This window comes from Zootoca vivipara, chromosome 8 (genome assembly GCF_965207765.1).
Source record: "Zootoca vivipara chromosome 8, rZooViv2.hap1.1, whole genome shotgun sequence".
NCBI lineage: Eukaryota > Metazoa > Chordata > Lepidosauria > Squamata > Lacertidae > Zootoca > Zootoca vivipara.
The window spans coordinates 28078926-28094612 of NC_142591.1; positions in this window are offsets into that span (position 1 = coordinate 28078926).

A 15687-nucleotide genomic window follows, 5' to 3' on the forward strand; every position below is an offset into this window, starting at 1 on the left:
GACTGGAAGTCCAAGGTTACATGATACAGAGATGGTTTACCATGATCTGGCAACCAGGCTTAGCAGAAAAGCTTACCCATCAGAGCAGACTGAGCATGGTCTGTTTCTATTGAAACATGGTCTGTTTCTATTGAGAAACCTCTGCTACATTTTTATCATTTAAAACTGTATTCACTGCCCTCAGTTCAGGACAGGGCGAGACAGGAATAAATCTGAATTATTATTTAACTGTTCGATGTATTAATGAATGGTGCCCTATTGCCACTTATATTTGTTTCCTAGGAAACCAGCTTGAAAAGTACTATTTGCCTAACATCAGGTGGTGCTGGGTTTGCTATGTGCATGAAACAAAAACCTGGCATGAAAGAAAATCAAAATTTACAATTTAGCATGAAAAAAATTATGAAGGAAATTATAGTGATCAAAGCATGTGTACTGAAATACAATTTTTCTTGGAAGAGCACTTGATATTTGATTATCTTAAAACATGATAAAGGGTCTTTGTGTGACCTCATAACTGCATGCTAATTATGATTTTAAAAAACTGATTTATAGTTAAATAAGATCAACCATGTTTTTCCTGCCACAAAGCAATTATGACTCTGTTCACTAGATGAAAGCTAGTATAATTACAGACCATTCTAAAAAAAATTACAGTTTCTTCAGTGTGTTTGCCTCTTGGTAGAATGGCATTATGTAAAGCTATCCAATACTGCTTGGTAATAGCAAGCCATGAAATATCTGCTTCCCTGTCTAATGCATTGCATAGCCATGTTTGAAAAAAACCAGCCACAACCCTTCTCAAGAAAATCAATATTGTGCAGACTTATTTCCTTGAGTGTAATAATCGCTGTGGACCCAGAGCTGTTGTGCTAACCACTTTGAAAGATTCACAATGATCAGCTCTACTTTTCTATTCATTAGCCACAAACTTAACAATATGCCATGCTAATAAAGGCCACAATTGCTCAGGCATCAATCCACAGCTTTTCTTGAAGAAAAATAAAAGTCAATAAGGAAAGCTAACTGTGAGTGTGTGACTGGCTTAAAAACATGTTTTTACTTTCCAGGAAAGTTACAGAAGCTGGATTGGGTGTTCTTGATCTCTGAAGCCTTTTCTTAGCATTGCTTACCCAGTACACAGCAGTGTTCAATCTGTGGCCAGCCTGCAGCCGTTGAGCTCTATTAATCGGTGACCCAACTCCTGTGTTTGAAGCCTGAACGAATTTGCACGTTCTGAACATGCAAAGTTGCGATGTTATATTGCATTCCAGACTATCCTCTGGATTCTCATGGAAATGTCTGCATAGTTAGTTTGCAGGGATAGGGACACACATCTCTCAATAATCACCAAGAAGAGTGACACCAGCATCACACTACAGGTGCAAGGCTCCCTATTCCTCCTGAATATGCAAACTGTTGAGTGCTAATAGTGACCCCTTGAACTTGGCTAGGTTCAAGGGTTCTAGTCTACATAATTGTATAGATAATTTTTTTTAAAAAATTAAAAATGGAGAAACAAAAAAGTTGGTAAAATGTCAAAAACATAAAGTAAGCAAAACGATAATGTGCATTATTCCTTCACTTTCTTGATTTCTAAGTCCATCTCTGTTTTTCAAGCACCTGGTGATGCATTGCATATTTGTGGTTACCACTAATTTCTCCAAAATAGCACTGCAAGAGGGTGGCATTTAATATGAACACAAGCTTGATATCTGCTATGTTTATGGAGTGGAGCTACTGAAAGCATTTAAGAGGCACCAATAAAGACCTTTGAGGGTGCCATGGTGCCACCACCATAGAGTCTCTTGATTTGACAGTGTCCAAATGGTTAAGTAACCCAAAGAACAATCACATGTACACCATAGTTACGTCTAGTATGGAACAAACAATTATACTCAGCTAAAGCACAATATTTTAAATATTTGAAGTGCTGAGGGAATATGCAGTGTATGATCATAGGGGCAATGATGATGATGATGATGTTGATGATGATATAGAAAGGGTCCAATATGAAGATCCAAATTTATGTTTTTATTTGAAATATTTGGGGCCCATGTCCAATTATCATCTAATAGGTAGTACAGAAGCATCATCCACGGGAGATCATAGTAGAAACTAAAATACCGTAGTTGAGCGCAGCAAAATACATAAATGAAAATAGCATCTTGCAGAAAACATTTCATCCACCTACATGAAACTATGTTTAACTTGAACTCCATTCATAAGCAGATGGCCCATGATCGAAATACAGTTCTCCAGAAGAGTTATAACCCCAGCGTTATGTTCAAACGGATTACTTCACACACCTTTGACATGAAGGCATTAATGAGATGAAAAGGAAAATTATCCCACTAGCCCATCAATTACTACAGGTGCCTGTAGTCTGCTAAATGCCTTTTACTTTATTCGCAGTATGATCAAGTCTATTTGAAAAATCACATTAGGTTAAAACTGAGCTGCATTAATAACATGTTAATATGCCCTTGAAATGTTTACCCCGGGATTTTAAGAGCAAAAAGTAGAAGCTCTAAAATACCATGAAGGGAGCTTATGTTTTTTTTAAAAAAAACACACAACGATTTCCAGTTCTATCATGAATGAACCTCACTTCATGTATTTGACCTAGACACAACATTTTATGCCATAATAAATCTGATACCAGCTAAATCTGATATTTTTAGTGATCACAGCAAAAATAAAGTAGTAATAAAAAAAAGGTAAAGGACCCCTGACAGTTAAGTCAAGTGTTGGTGCTGACCTTTAAAGCCCTAAATGGCCTCGGCCCAGAATACCTGAAGGAGCGTCTCCACCCCCATCATTCAGCCCGGACACTGAGGTCCAGTGTCAAGGGCCTTCTGGCGGTTCCCACTTCCCTCACTGCAAGGTTACAGGGAACCAGGCAGAGGGCCTTCTTGGTAGTGGCGCCCGTCCCGTGGAACACCCTCCCACCAGATGTCAAGGAAATAAATATCTGACTTTTAGAAGACATCTGAAAACAGCACTGTTTAGGGAGTTTTTTTTTAATGTTGATGTTATTGAGATTTTAATATCCTGTTGGAAGCCACCCAGAGTGGCTGGGGAGGTCTGGCCAGATGGGCAGGGTATAAGTAATAACTCATCATCATCATCATCTCACTCTCTCCAGCAATGCAGAGCTCTACAGCCTATGTACCAAGCCTATGTACCAAGGGGTGGGGAATCTGTGACCCTCCAGATGTTTCTGGACTCCAGCTTCAGCCAGCTCCCGTCAAAACGGGACATGTAACTCAGGCACATCTCGAGGGCTACAGGTGTCCCAACCTCTCCTATCAAATATTGGTATCTGAGCCCCACGGTTCCCCAAAATCACATGTGCCATTAGGGAGGGGATTGAAAATTAAACTGTTGATATCATAACACCATCAAACAGATCTATGATGCCAGCACACTTGGATGACTGTGTAAAGTCCTGGTTGCCTCACTCAGAAAGGTTATTGCAGAGCTGGAAAAGGTTAAGAAAAATGCAACCAACTCTTGCGGCTTTTTAGTTTAGAAAGAAGGTGAGCATAGGGTAGTGGTGGTGATAGAGGTTTATAAGATTATGCATAGTGTGGAAAAAGTAGTTAAGGAGAAGTACTTGGGGCCAACCAATGAAGTGGATGTTGGTAGATTATGGACAGGCAAATTTCTTCGCTCCCAGAAGATGTGGTGATGGCCACCAACTCGGATGGCTTTAAGAGAGGATTAGGCAAATTTGAGGTGGGCAGGGCTATCGATAATGACTACTCATGTTGTTCTACCTCCACTGTCTGAGGCAGTAGGCCTCTGAATACCAGCTGCTGAGAACTGCAGATGAGGAGAGCACTGTTGCTTTTTGATCTTGCTTGTAAACTTTTCACAGATGTTTGGTTGGCTGCTCTGAGAACAGAATGCTAGACTTGATGGGCCTTTGGCCTGATCCAACATGCTAAACTCACATCAGTCAGAGGTGCCAGCTTCTCAAGATGATTGAGGGAGCCCAATGTGACGTTCTGAGGTCGCATATGTGAGAAGCCAGGGGGTGGAGCCGAACGACTTCTGAATCATGAGGGGGGGCTGCCCCCTATAAACAACAACTGAGGCCCCCAAAGTGCCTCAGCCCCCAGGAACTGGCACCTATCAGTCAAGTTCATCAGACACAGGCTGCTTAGAGAAGGGGACAAATTATATTTGATTTGGAGGAACAGATGACGTATTTATTGGAAAATATTTCCTAACTGCCCTTCATTAAAAATATTCCAGGGCTGTGTACAAAAATGTCAATAGAACTAATCACAAAACATATATTTTAAAAGTAATAAAAGCACAACAAAATACAAGATGACAAGGGGCAAATAAAAACCTGGAAAAAAGTAGAATATGCAGAAATTCCAAAAATGCCTTAGGAAAGAGGATGATCTTCAGCTGGCAGTCAATTTCCCTGTACTTCCTAATGCCCTCTTGCGTCCTTGGGGAATGGTGATGAGCTGCATTCACAAATCATCGTCAGACAAGTGCTGCCCCTAGGCTTGCCTTTGTAAAGGGCTGAAAACTGTTACAGGACTGAACAATCTTCCTTTGTTATGGAGATTGGCCTAGATAGCTAGTTCCTCAATGGGAGTTAATGGTCAGGAAATAGTTGAGAGATCTTGCTTTGAGCATTTTAAATGGGGGGAGGTTTGGAAGAAGATGCATCCCTTGACTCCCCCACCCCTGCATATAAAGGGAAGGGGCTGGTGTCAGAGTGTTTTGGTTAGTTTTTTATTTTCTGTTTTGCAGAGACAGCAGAGCCTGATCTGAAGGCAAAAAGCACCTGGAGCTGAAGCTGCCTCTCCTCTTCCTTGAGATGTGAGGTGAGATAAGATTGCATGTCTGGCAAGATTGCACATGCACACCTAGGCTCTAGATGTATATTTGTAGGTTAACAAAAAATAAAATAAAATGCTGTCTGTCTCTTCCACTGCTGGGAAATCTAGGAAAAGCCGCTTTGGAATTTTTCACTGCTTGGAGAATTGGGAAGCACTAAACTGCAGGTGACGCTGTGGGTTAAACCACAGAGCCTAGGGCTTGCTGATCAGAAGGTCGGCGGTTCGAATCCCCATGACGGGGTGAGCTCCTGTTGCTCGGCCCCAGCTCCTGCAGTTCGAAAGCACGTCAAAGTGCAAGTAGATAAATAGGTACCACTACAGCGGGAAGGTAAACAGTGTTTCCATGCGCTGCTCTTGTTCGCCAGAAGCAGCTTAGTCATGCTGGCCACATGACCTGGAAGCTGTACGCCGGCTCCCTCGGCCAGTAAAGCGAGATGAGCGCACAACCCCAGAGTTGTCTACGACTGGACCTATTGGTCAGGGGTCCCTTTAACTTTACCTTTAAATGGTATCATAGGCAGACAATGACAGCACAATCCTATGCATGTCTACTCAGAAGCAAGTCCTATTGCTAAGTACTGGAAACATTTGGGCTGCTTTAAATGCATAACTTTGAAGCAGATGGGGGAAAGATATTTACTTTTTGCATAATAAAGAGTAACAAGGTTGGTGTGAGGGGTTGCTTGCAAAATGTGACATTTCCATTGATGTAACCCATGGCATAAACTTTTTCACAAAGATCTAACACCTTTGTTGTTGTAGGTTTTTTTTTAAACACAACTCCTGCTGCTAGGTGTACTGCCAAGCAGAACACATCTGTTATGGCGCTGAATGTGCTGTGTTGATCTCCTATTGATTAACATGCCATTGATTTAAGTCCAATGATAGTTGAATGAGTAAGAGCTGCACAGCAGGGATGGGAAAAGCCAGGCTTTCATCTACACCAGTGTAGCTGAGCAGCTCCTGGGCCTTTTGCAGCCTTCAGGGTTTTTCCCATCTGTGCAGCCTGCTTGTTTGTCTTTTCTCCATGCTTTTCCCCAAAGGAAGCTCAGTAGTAAACAGAGAACATTGGTCCATCTAGCTCAGCATTGTCCAAACTGACATGCAGCAGATCTTCAACTTTCAGGCAAGAGCCTTTTTCCAGCCCTGCCTAGAGATGCCACGGATTGAACCAGGACTTTTTTTTTTGCATGCAAAGAATGTGCTCTACAACTGAGCTAGTATTCCTCTTGAAAGAAATCCTGTGACTGAAGATTGTGCCATTTCCTGTAGGGTACTGATTTGTTTTTCTTTAAATACAAATTGGAGAGAGAGAGAGAGAGAGAGAGAGAGAGAGAGAGAGAGAGAGAGAGAGAGAGAGAGAGAGAGAGAGAATTTGAACCTTGCGGACAGGGCAATAACTTGACACCTGTAGAAGTCTCTTTGCCTCAGAAAAACAGACCCATAGATATCCTATCTGTGAAATTGACACATTTGGGTCAGTCTTCACTTCAACCTGGACATGTTGTTCCCATGTGTTTGATTTCCAGATTTCGATCAATGACTTCTGGACAGCTGCATTAACACAGGTTGCCCAAATCACATGGCTTCTCCCCACACCAGTATCAACCACCTCTGAGCAGGCAGATCAACTGATGGAAGTAGTGATGTGAACCATCACTCATGTGATATGGAACTCCAGATGTTTATAACACACAATGAAGTGGCAGAAAAGGTAATGGCTGGACAAGACTGAGGGCTCAGTCCTATGCATGCTGATTTAGGAGTAATTCCACTATAGGTCAAAGGTGGGGAACTCTGGCCTTCTAGGTGACTCCAGTTCACCTCATGAGCCCCAGCCAGCACATTCAATGGGATGATGGAGTTGTTGTCCATGTGACATATGGAGGCTACGGGTTCCTCCTGTCTGCTGTGGATGATGCCAGTCTACCCATAAATAGAAGTAATTTATAGTTACATTATTCCTGCCATGCACATTGATAGGCTCAGCTAACTACTGAATTGGTGATCAGTTGTTCCCTAGTCACAATGTTTTTTATTTGGCCCCAGAAGGTAAGATATCGTTCTTGAAAGAACAAAGATTGAAATGAGATGATTCCCTAATCTATAGCACAAGTTTAGAATTTTAACCATTTAAGGAACAGCCTAAACATCAGCTAAAGTGATGGCAGATTTCAGCTTATATTCGTCATTGTTATAAAGGGGGCACATTGTAGCTACGCAGGTACAGTCTGAAAAACCCACAGGATAAGGACAAATTAAAAGTCAAGTCTTCAATCAGTACACCATTTCCCTTCTTGGCCTCCATGTTTAATTTATATCAGCCAAGGATGGCCTAAGTTTGTCTACTGAAATGTCATTTGCACTCTTTACAAACCTTTGAATTTGTTCAAGAAGGTGAAGAGAAGATTAAATATCAAAGGTGGGTAAAAGGTTGAATGGCTTGAAAGGCTGAATGACAGTGTTTCCTAGGAGGTGGTGTGTGAGAGAGAGAAAGAAAGGGGGGGGGGGGAATGAATGTGAGTGAAAGTAATTGACTTGCAGGACCGGCCTCAGTATGAAGCACGGTGAATCAATTGGTTCAGAAAGCAGGTTCCAGAGAGGGTGCTGTTTTCTTCCTCCAGAATTGGATTTGTTTTAATTTTTAATTTCAAGTGCATTGGCAGAAATCCACAAGTGACAAGACCAACTTTGGTGAGGGCAGTATTCTGGGCAATGTGGTCAACTGGTGTGGCCCTACTTTGCAGAAGACAGTCCTCTCTCCATTAGAAGGGCTGTCAGAGGACAGTCTTGAATTTGGAGGGGTCCATTATTGGAAGGGCTACCCAGTCCAAGTCCAGTTTAAAGATGAAATCATGGCAAGGGAAAGCAGGGACTTCAAAGTTGCCACTTAGCACCTGGACAGCAGAGTGATTTGGCCTACATGCTACATGGGTGGCGCTGTGGTTTAAACCACCAATCAGAAGGTCAGCAGTTTGAATTCGTGCGACGGGGTGAGCTCCCGTTGCTTTGTCCCAGCTCCTGCTAACCTAGCAGTTCGAAAGCTGCAGAAGGAAGGTAAACGGGGTTGTGCGCCAGAAGCAGTTTTGTCATGTTGGCCACATGGCCCAGAAAAGCTGGCTGAGAACAAACGCTGGCTCCCTAGGCCTGAAAGCGGAGATGAGTTCCGCACCCCATAGTTGAATTTGACTGGACTTAACTGTCGAGGGGTCCTTTACCTTATCTTTACATGCTACAATCGTCTCCACTATGGTGAAATCTTATATTATAGCAATTATTTCTAGATCTGCAATTCTGCATATATGTCCTGTTGTCTTTTGGAGATGCCTAAGTGGCCATCCTTGAATGAAATCTCCCAGTCAATGATCAACTTCCTTCCAGCCTACGTAAGTAGCTGGAGGATATCCTATAGGAAGGATCTCAACAACTAATAGTCCCCACAGCTGTACCTTCTAGTTGCTCGTGCCAGGTCATGCTCTCTGTGTGATCGGGGGGGGGGGGGAGACACTGAGAGCATGGGTGCAAATGGAGGAGAAATCTGAAGAAGAGTCCTGGGAGGGAGAATGAATTTATGACTATTGAGTCAGACCATTGGTCAACTAATTCAGTGTTGTCTAATCTGATTGGCAGAAGAATTCCAAAGGACTCCTTCCGAGTCTGAAGAGGTCATGAGAAGGGAGGGAGGAAACATATGTAATTGTTCCCCCCACCCTAGAACTCAGGAGATTGCCCATTTTTATTTTCACAAACATTTAATGACATATGTTTCCACAATCAAGCCCAGTCCTTTCCTCTCCTCTTGGACTTCCTTTTCCTCTGCTGAATTCCCCATCTTAGATTAGAGAGATGCAGCACAATGTTGCATGGAAAAAACTGTCTTGCATGCGGGGGGCGGGGGGGACAAGCCGTTTAAAAATTAAACTTTTCCTGACTGAAAGTGCATAACACATGAGGTGTTATTTTAAAAATACCTACCGGTAGCTGAAAATGTGTTGAATTCTGAGTGTGGAACTGTTAATTAGTGAGAACTGGAATGCACATGGAGAAGCTACATTATTGGGAGAGATTCAAAAGCAGATAGTGGGTGGCTGGGTCCATATTAGGTGTGTGCGGGGAATTAAACCACTTTCTGCATGCCTCGGTCCAGTATATCTGAAGGAGTGTACAGTATCCACCCCCATCGTTCTGCCCGGACACTGAGGTTCACCTCTGAGGGCCTTCTGGCGGTTCCCTCGCTGTGAGAAGCCAAGTTACAGGGAACCAGGCAGAGGGCCTTCTCGGTAGTGACACCCGCCCTGTGGGACGCCCTCCCACCAGATGTCAAAGAGAAAAACATCTACCAGACTTTTAGAAGACATCTGAAGGCAGCCCTGTTTAGGGAAGCTTTTAATGTTTAACAGACCATTGTATTTTAATATTTTGTTGGAAGCCGCCCAGGGTGACTGGGGAAACCCAGCCAGATGGGTGAAGTATAAATAAATTATTATTATATTATTATAAAGAAACTGTACAGAATGACAGACACTGTGTTGTAGGTAACACATGTTAGCATTTCTCCTTCCACATTTTCTTTCTGGCTTTTAATGGGAGAGTGGGAAGGAAGAGGACGGAAAGAGGTCCTGCCCCTTCGCCTGCGGAGGCTAGGGAGGGGGGGCAGGTCTGCTGGCTCACTGTCCTGCCGCTTCCATGGGTTGGAGAAATTCCCTAGCGATGTGGTTGAAAGCTGACCAGCCAGAAAGGAAGGCTAGACAGGTAGAGGAGCAACGTGAGGGCTGATCTCGGTTCCACCACCAAGAATGCAGCGCTGCCTCTGCTTTAGGGAACACTCAGGTCCCTTGGAGAAAATCACACCTGCAAGTAAACAAGTCTCTTAGGGGGAGTGTCACGGGTGAGTGAGCTACATCTTGCCTTTAAAAGCTGGTGGGAGGGACATATCTATTTGTCAAAACATCTTTGCAGCTTTCATCCAATCTCATACTCTTGATATGGTTCTTCAACTCACTAGCCACCTCTTTTGTGCTTTTCACCTATAGCCTGACCTGCACCATACCTAGCCTTGAATAAACTTTTCTTCCTACTCACACAGAAGAGCCTCAGTCTTGGTGTTTGGGGCAATCTAATATTAAATTCTGAAATGTTCACTGCATGTCCCAGTTTCTCACAATAACAAGAACAGATAACAGTTTTATCTGCCGTTAAAATATTGGCGTACTAAGCAACAAAATAAACCTCATATAGTATTAGAAGAGTCTGATATATTTGGGGAGTGCAATACTCAGCAGAGGATGGCTCAGTTGGTAGAGCATGAGACTCTTAATTTCAGGGTCATGGGTTCATGCCCCATATTGGGTGAGATTCCTGCATTGCAGGGGGTTGGACCAGATGATCCTTGTGGTCCCTTCCAACTCTATGATACTATGAGTAACATAACACAGGATAAAACTCTTATCCAGCCAACACACCAGTTAAGTTAGTTGGGCAACATGTTGGGCAAATTAGCTCCATTTGAGGAAATATACCGGTATTTTCTTATTGGAGTTTTTGACTTGGGGATTTTTTTTTAAAAAAAGTCTGTCATGAAATAATGCTCTGTCCCATGGGAAAGGTATCCATAGCACACACTGAGATCTTGATTGTCAGTAAAACAATTATTTGAAGAGGTTCTAACTGGAGGGCGAAATGAAACCTTTCCCAGACAAATTCTAGCTGACAAATTCTGCTGTATTTATTTTGAATTTGATCCAACAGTGCTTAAGAAGTAAGCACTGTTTATTAGCAAGATGTTTCAAACCATACACGGTATATTTCAGCTTTTAATACAAGTAATATGGATATTTGGCAAAATGTGAAGATGTATGACTCCAAATCAAAAGGTGATCAAAGAGGAAGAAAAAGAAATTAGTTTCAGATTACATTTGAAGCTGAATTTATCAATAATATGAGAAGCAAAACAGTCATTTTTTTGAAATTCACACTTCCATCAGATTTTGCAATGCAGTTCTCCAATTAACCAATGTTTACAAAACACATATTAAGTAAAAGTTTACATAAAAATAATATATTCATGAAAATAATATGTAAAAATGTGTCTGTTAGTTAAAGCTGTGTAGAAAATGAGTTTATTAGGAGTAATTCACACTAAAAATGCTGGTGAATTTTCATGAGGATAAAAAAAGAAAATTCACAAATTGCTGCAGAAATGTATAGAATCAAACTTAAGATCAAAAAAATTAGAAACGGAAGGAATCAAAATTGGCAGATCCTTCCATCCTTAATAGCAGTAGAGAGATCTATTCCCCACAGATCACACACAGAGTGCATTATGGAAAGAGAATGCTCATGTTCCATAAATTATTGTTCTTCATTACATGGATTTCTAATCATCACGTTTCTCTCAGAACCCTAATTACAAGTGACTGATATGGCTAACCTTTTCCTTCAATTAAACATGGATGTACATGAAGGAAAAGGTACACCAGGATGGCCAAATGGCTGAAATGTTCTGACCTCAAGACACATTAGGCTATGTGTCCATCCAGTCAGCTAAATCCCTGTCCAACTCACATGCCATGTAAATTGATCTTCAGCTTTATTAACTCGAACTCCAAAGAACACAGAAATGGTGATGATCAATATTTAGCTGTAGAAGAAGGGTGAACCTGGCTGAGATCAAAGAGATGGCATATGGATAGGGTTGCAAGGCCAGAGCCTTCAGGCTACAACTCAGTGGTAAAAAAACAAAATCAGAGAGAGGGCTTTTTTTTCAACAGGAGAAATTATTTAACGGCCTAAGATATTCGGCTTAGGAACAACCAACATGATAATAGATACTAACACTGGCGGAGGAAGAGGTGTGCGGGGGGAGTGCACCGCCCCCAGCAGCGCAATCCTAGTGGGGTGCTATTGTGGCTGTCTCCCTGCGTGTGTTGGGTGCCACGCCCCCGGAGGCGCTGTGCCACACAGCGCGGGATGTGCACCAGCCCCCCTGCCTGCTCTCCGCCCCCCCCAAAAGCATGAAGCTCTGCCACTGGATACTAAAGCTTGATTAGTTGCTAAAGGATCAACAATGGGAAAACTATAGCAGTTCTAAATACAGAGGGCAATATAATAAAAGTGACATTTCAACTTTTTAAATTTTTGAGATCCATCTTGTCCAATACTGTACTGTCTATGTACTGTACTGTACTGTCTATGCTGACAAGCCAAAGCTCTCCATGGTCTTAAGACATAGGCTTTTCCTGAAATTCTTTTAAGTGACCGTGCTAGTAACTGGACCCTTGACTGTATGCTTCTAAAGCATGCACATTTCAATGAAACTATGGGACCCCCTTTTGGCAGCATCTAGTATGGCTGAAGCATAGAGGAGGCCTTTGTTTATAAGCTCAGCAGCATTCATGCCAAAGGTAATATAAGGACACAGCGGAATGATGAACCTGAAACCAGAGTACTTGGACTGACACAAGCAACTGTTATAAAACTGCTGTGAGCATTCATATAAATAAAAATGTGTGGATTGGCTTCAGATATTTCAGGGTTCTTAAATAAAATCCATGAAGTGCTGAAAACAATTAACTGAGAACCAAAAACTATTCTGGCAAAGATTAATGTGAAGCAAATCAAAGTGCAAGCAGCAGAAAACTGATAAATGTTCTGAACTAATTTCTCACCTACATTTTCATTTAATGTAACTGTTTAAAAATAGTTTTTCACCATCTCTGTGGGCTTTAGCCATAATCATAGTGCACTATCCTTATTTCTTAAGGGGGAAAAAATCACAGGAACAAAAGATTCCATTGAGAATACTGTCAAGCTTGAGTTCTGGAAGTATTTCAGCTGCCCAGTATCCAAAAATTATTTCCAAGAGGAATTTGATCCTAATTCTCAGTTCAACTACTGCAGAATAAGCAGAGGATTGAGTTCAATAGTTGAAGTGGTATCTTATGGAAACTAAGTAGGGTAGAATGATAAAAATCAGATTCCAGTTTCTTCTGAAAGCTCATTCTGTTCTCCCCTGTTCCATGCTAATTTCCCAGTACAGTATTGCCTTAAGTTGAATGGGGCTGCTCTTTTAACCAGTAGGAAGTCGCAGAAAGCACTAGCTTTTTCTTTTTTCATCAACCTCTTCACTGCTGAAGCATAGAAGAGCTTTAAAAACACTACAGGCATATATGCAGCATTTAATTGCACAAATTAAGACTTAAGTCCCAATTAACTGTGAGGGCATCACTTTAGCGGAGCCCTTTCCAGCTGCCACTTCCTGATGGGGAAAAGCTGCCCAGGGGGTCTTTTCCTCAAGTGTCCAGTAATTTCAAAGGAATACTAATTAAAAGAAGTTGGAGTCTAGTGTTTTAAAAAAACATATATTTATTGGGAAAGTGAACATATACCAGTATCTCCCCACCTCTCATTTGGCTCCGAGTCCCAACTTAAATGGGTTACATAATACTGTTTAAAGCTCCCCACCTCCTTGAGCAAGACACTCTAAATAGGGTCATTTGCCATGTAAAGAAAGGGCACATGATGAGATACTATCTTACACAATTTCCTCTCCATTTCACAAGCAGCAGCTAATGAAGCAGAACATGAGCCCAGAAACAAAGAGAGATGAAGGTTGACAGCAGCCAATAATAATAAGCAATTCCCCTTCCTCTCTTCCCTGCACGCACACCCTGTGCTCTCCCCAAATCTGTTTCAGGAGGTTAGGGGAAATCCTAGAACCTTTTTTGGGGTGTGTGTGTGTGCGCGCGCTGGTGGGTAGGAGAGAATGTTCCCTTGTGCAAGCAGAAATCTTTGCACTGATGGAACATTCACTTTAGCACTGTCAGCACCATGTCTGGGTCTTAGGATGCCTTTGTAAAATTTACAAGTGGATAAGTTAAGTAAGCAGAGAACTGGACACACATAAGTAGTCTTAGGGTGGTTCTGGACTGGCAACTCCTAGGGCTGCCCAGTTGTTCTTCCACTATGCCACTAAAGTAGAGCTCTAGTGATTTGTACCTGTGGAGATTGCTGTTGCATTATGTCAGAGAGAGTGTTTGTGTGTCAGATTTTTTTAATGTTCTGAAAAGAAAGACAAACAGGAGGACAATCTGACTCTCGCTTGCTAGACTGAATAAAATGTACCCAGGGGCTAGGAACCAAAGCTAAAACTGTAGGACCCCTGAGGCAAACATATTTCATGTCACATGGGCATGCCCAACTGTCAGTACCTTTTGGGAATCTGTTCTGACAGAAATATGGTCTCCCAAGAGATCCTCTGATAACACTCTTTGTATAGCTGTAGAACATTACCAGTTATCTGAATAGGATTGTTTGTACTCAAAAAAGTAGAACAATCAAAGTGTTCCATATAAATTCTGATGAACTATTAGATTCTTCTTCTTCAAAAAAAAATGTGGGTTTGTAAGTAAATATGATTATTTTATCTATGAATCCATTATATATTTATTTGTTTAGAATAATATTTATAATGGACGGGATTCACTTAATGAGTCCTGTCAGCAGAAATCAGCACATGGTCTTCTGAGACAACAGTGAGACAATCCTCCCTCTTTGTGCCCCTCACAATTTTGTGTGTGTGTGTGTGTGTGTGTGTGTGTGTGTGTGTGTGTCAGGGGAACTCCCGGAACAGCATACAAGGTTAGGAGAGGGGTTATCATTCTGGCTGGCACTTGTGGAACAATCAGAACAGCATATATGTATATAAACACTATGGAAATTTACCGTACACCTGTGAAGAAAACGCAACTATTATACTCTTTCAACAACAAAAAGTCAGATTTTTTTGTGGTCAGAAGGAGATGCAAGCACGTGGAAAGCAAGACAATGGTTTTATTACATAATGTAAAAAGTGAATGAACAAAGCATGGATAGTATACAACAACATTTCTCAAGCTATTTTCTACAGAACCCTGGAGTTCCACAATGCAGTCCGAGTCGATCTGCAAAGAATGCAGCTGTAATGGCAGACAAGCATGCACAATGTGTGATTTCCATTGAGCTGCAATCATGGGGATTAAATGCACCACTCAAGCCATTGCCCTGGGGTTCCCTTCCCTTTCTTTCTGCCCCTCACTGTGGTTTCCAAGGGCTGTATCAGTAGTGGCCAGTGGGGTGGCACTGCTTACCTGGCCTCTGAAGGCCATGTTTAATTGCTGGTTACAAGAGGGGCAGAGGTGAGGCAGCTGGGAGCTTAGCATGGTGAGAGCACAGCAGCAGGGCCAATCTGATACTCCTGGCGCTGTGACCACTACCTCTCCCTCTCAGCAGCTGGCAGTAACATACAGCGCTGGAAAGCCAGGTAAGCAATGCTGCCCTGACCACACCACCTCCTACTGGGTTAAATGTGCTGTTCAAACACTCTTCATGGGAATATATTGTCCCTCCTCTTAGCACCTTCCACTGGGCTGCAGCTTGATGGCAGGGGTTAAACAGGCTGCTCCTTTAGGTGAAAAAGTGTCTCTGATATGAGCCTAGGCCTTAAAGATCACAAACATAACAAAACGAAGGCCAAGAGACGGAAACTTTCAATAACTTTGCTGCCAGAGTTGCTGCTTTTAAAGGTTGCCACTCTCCTTTGCTGGCTCTTCCAGTGTTCAACTCCCTCCCCAATTTTCATTCAGTATTAATGTCATTAATTACTCTTACTACATAAGGTGTTTGTAATATTGTTAAATTCAGAATAAAGTTGATCTGAAAACACTATTTATTTTAAATCAGCATTATGTTGTTTGGTGCCGTTAGTAGTAGGCATTTTAAAAGTTATTTTTAAAAGAATTTGCTGGAAGGGTTGCCCTGACATTTTGTTTGATGTGAAGGC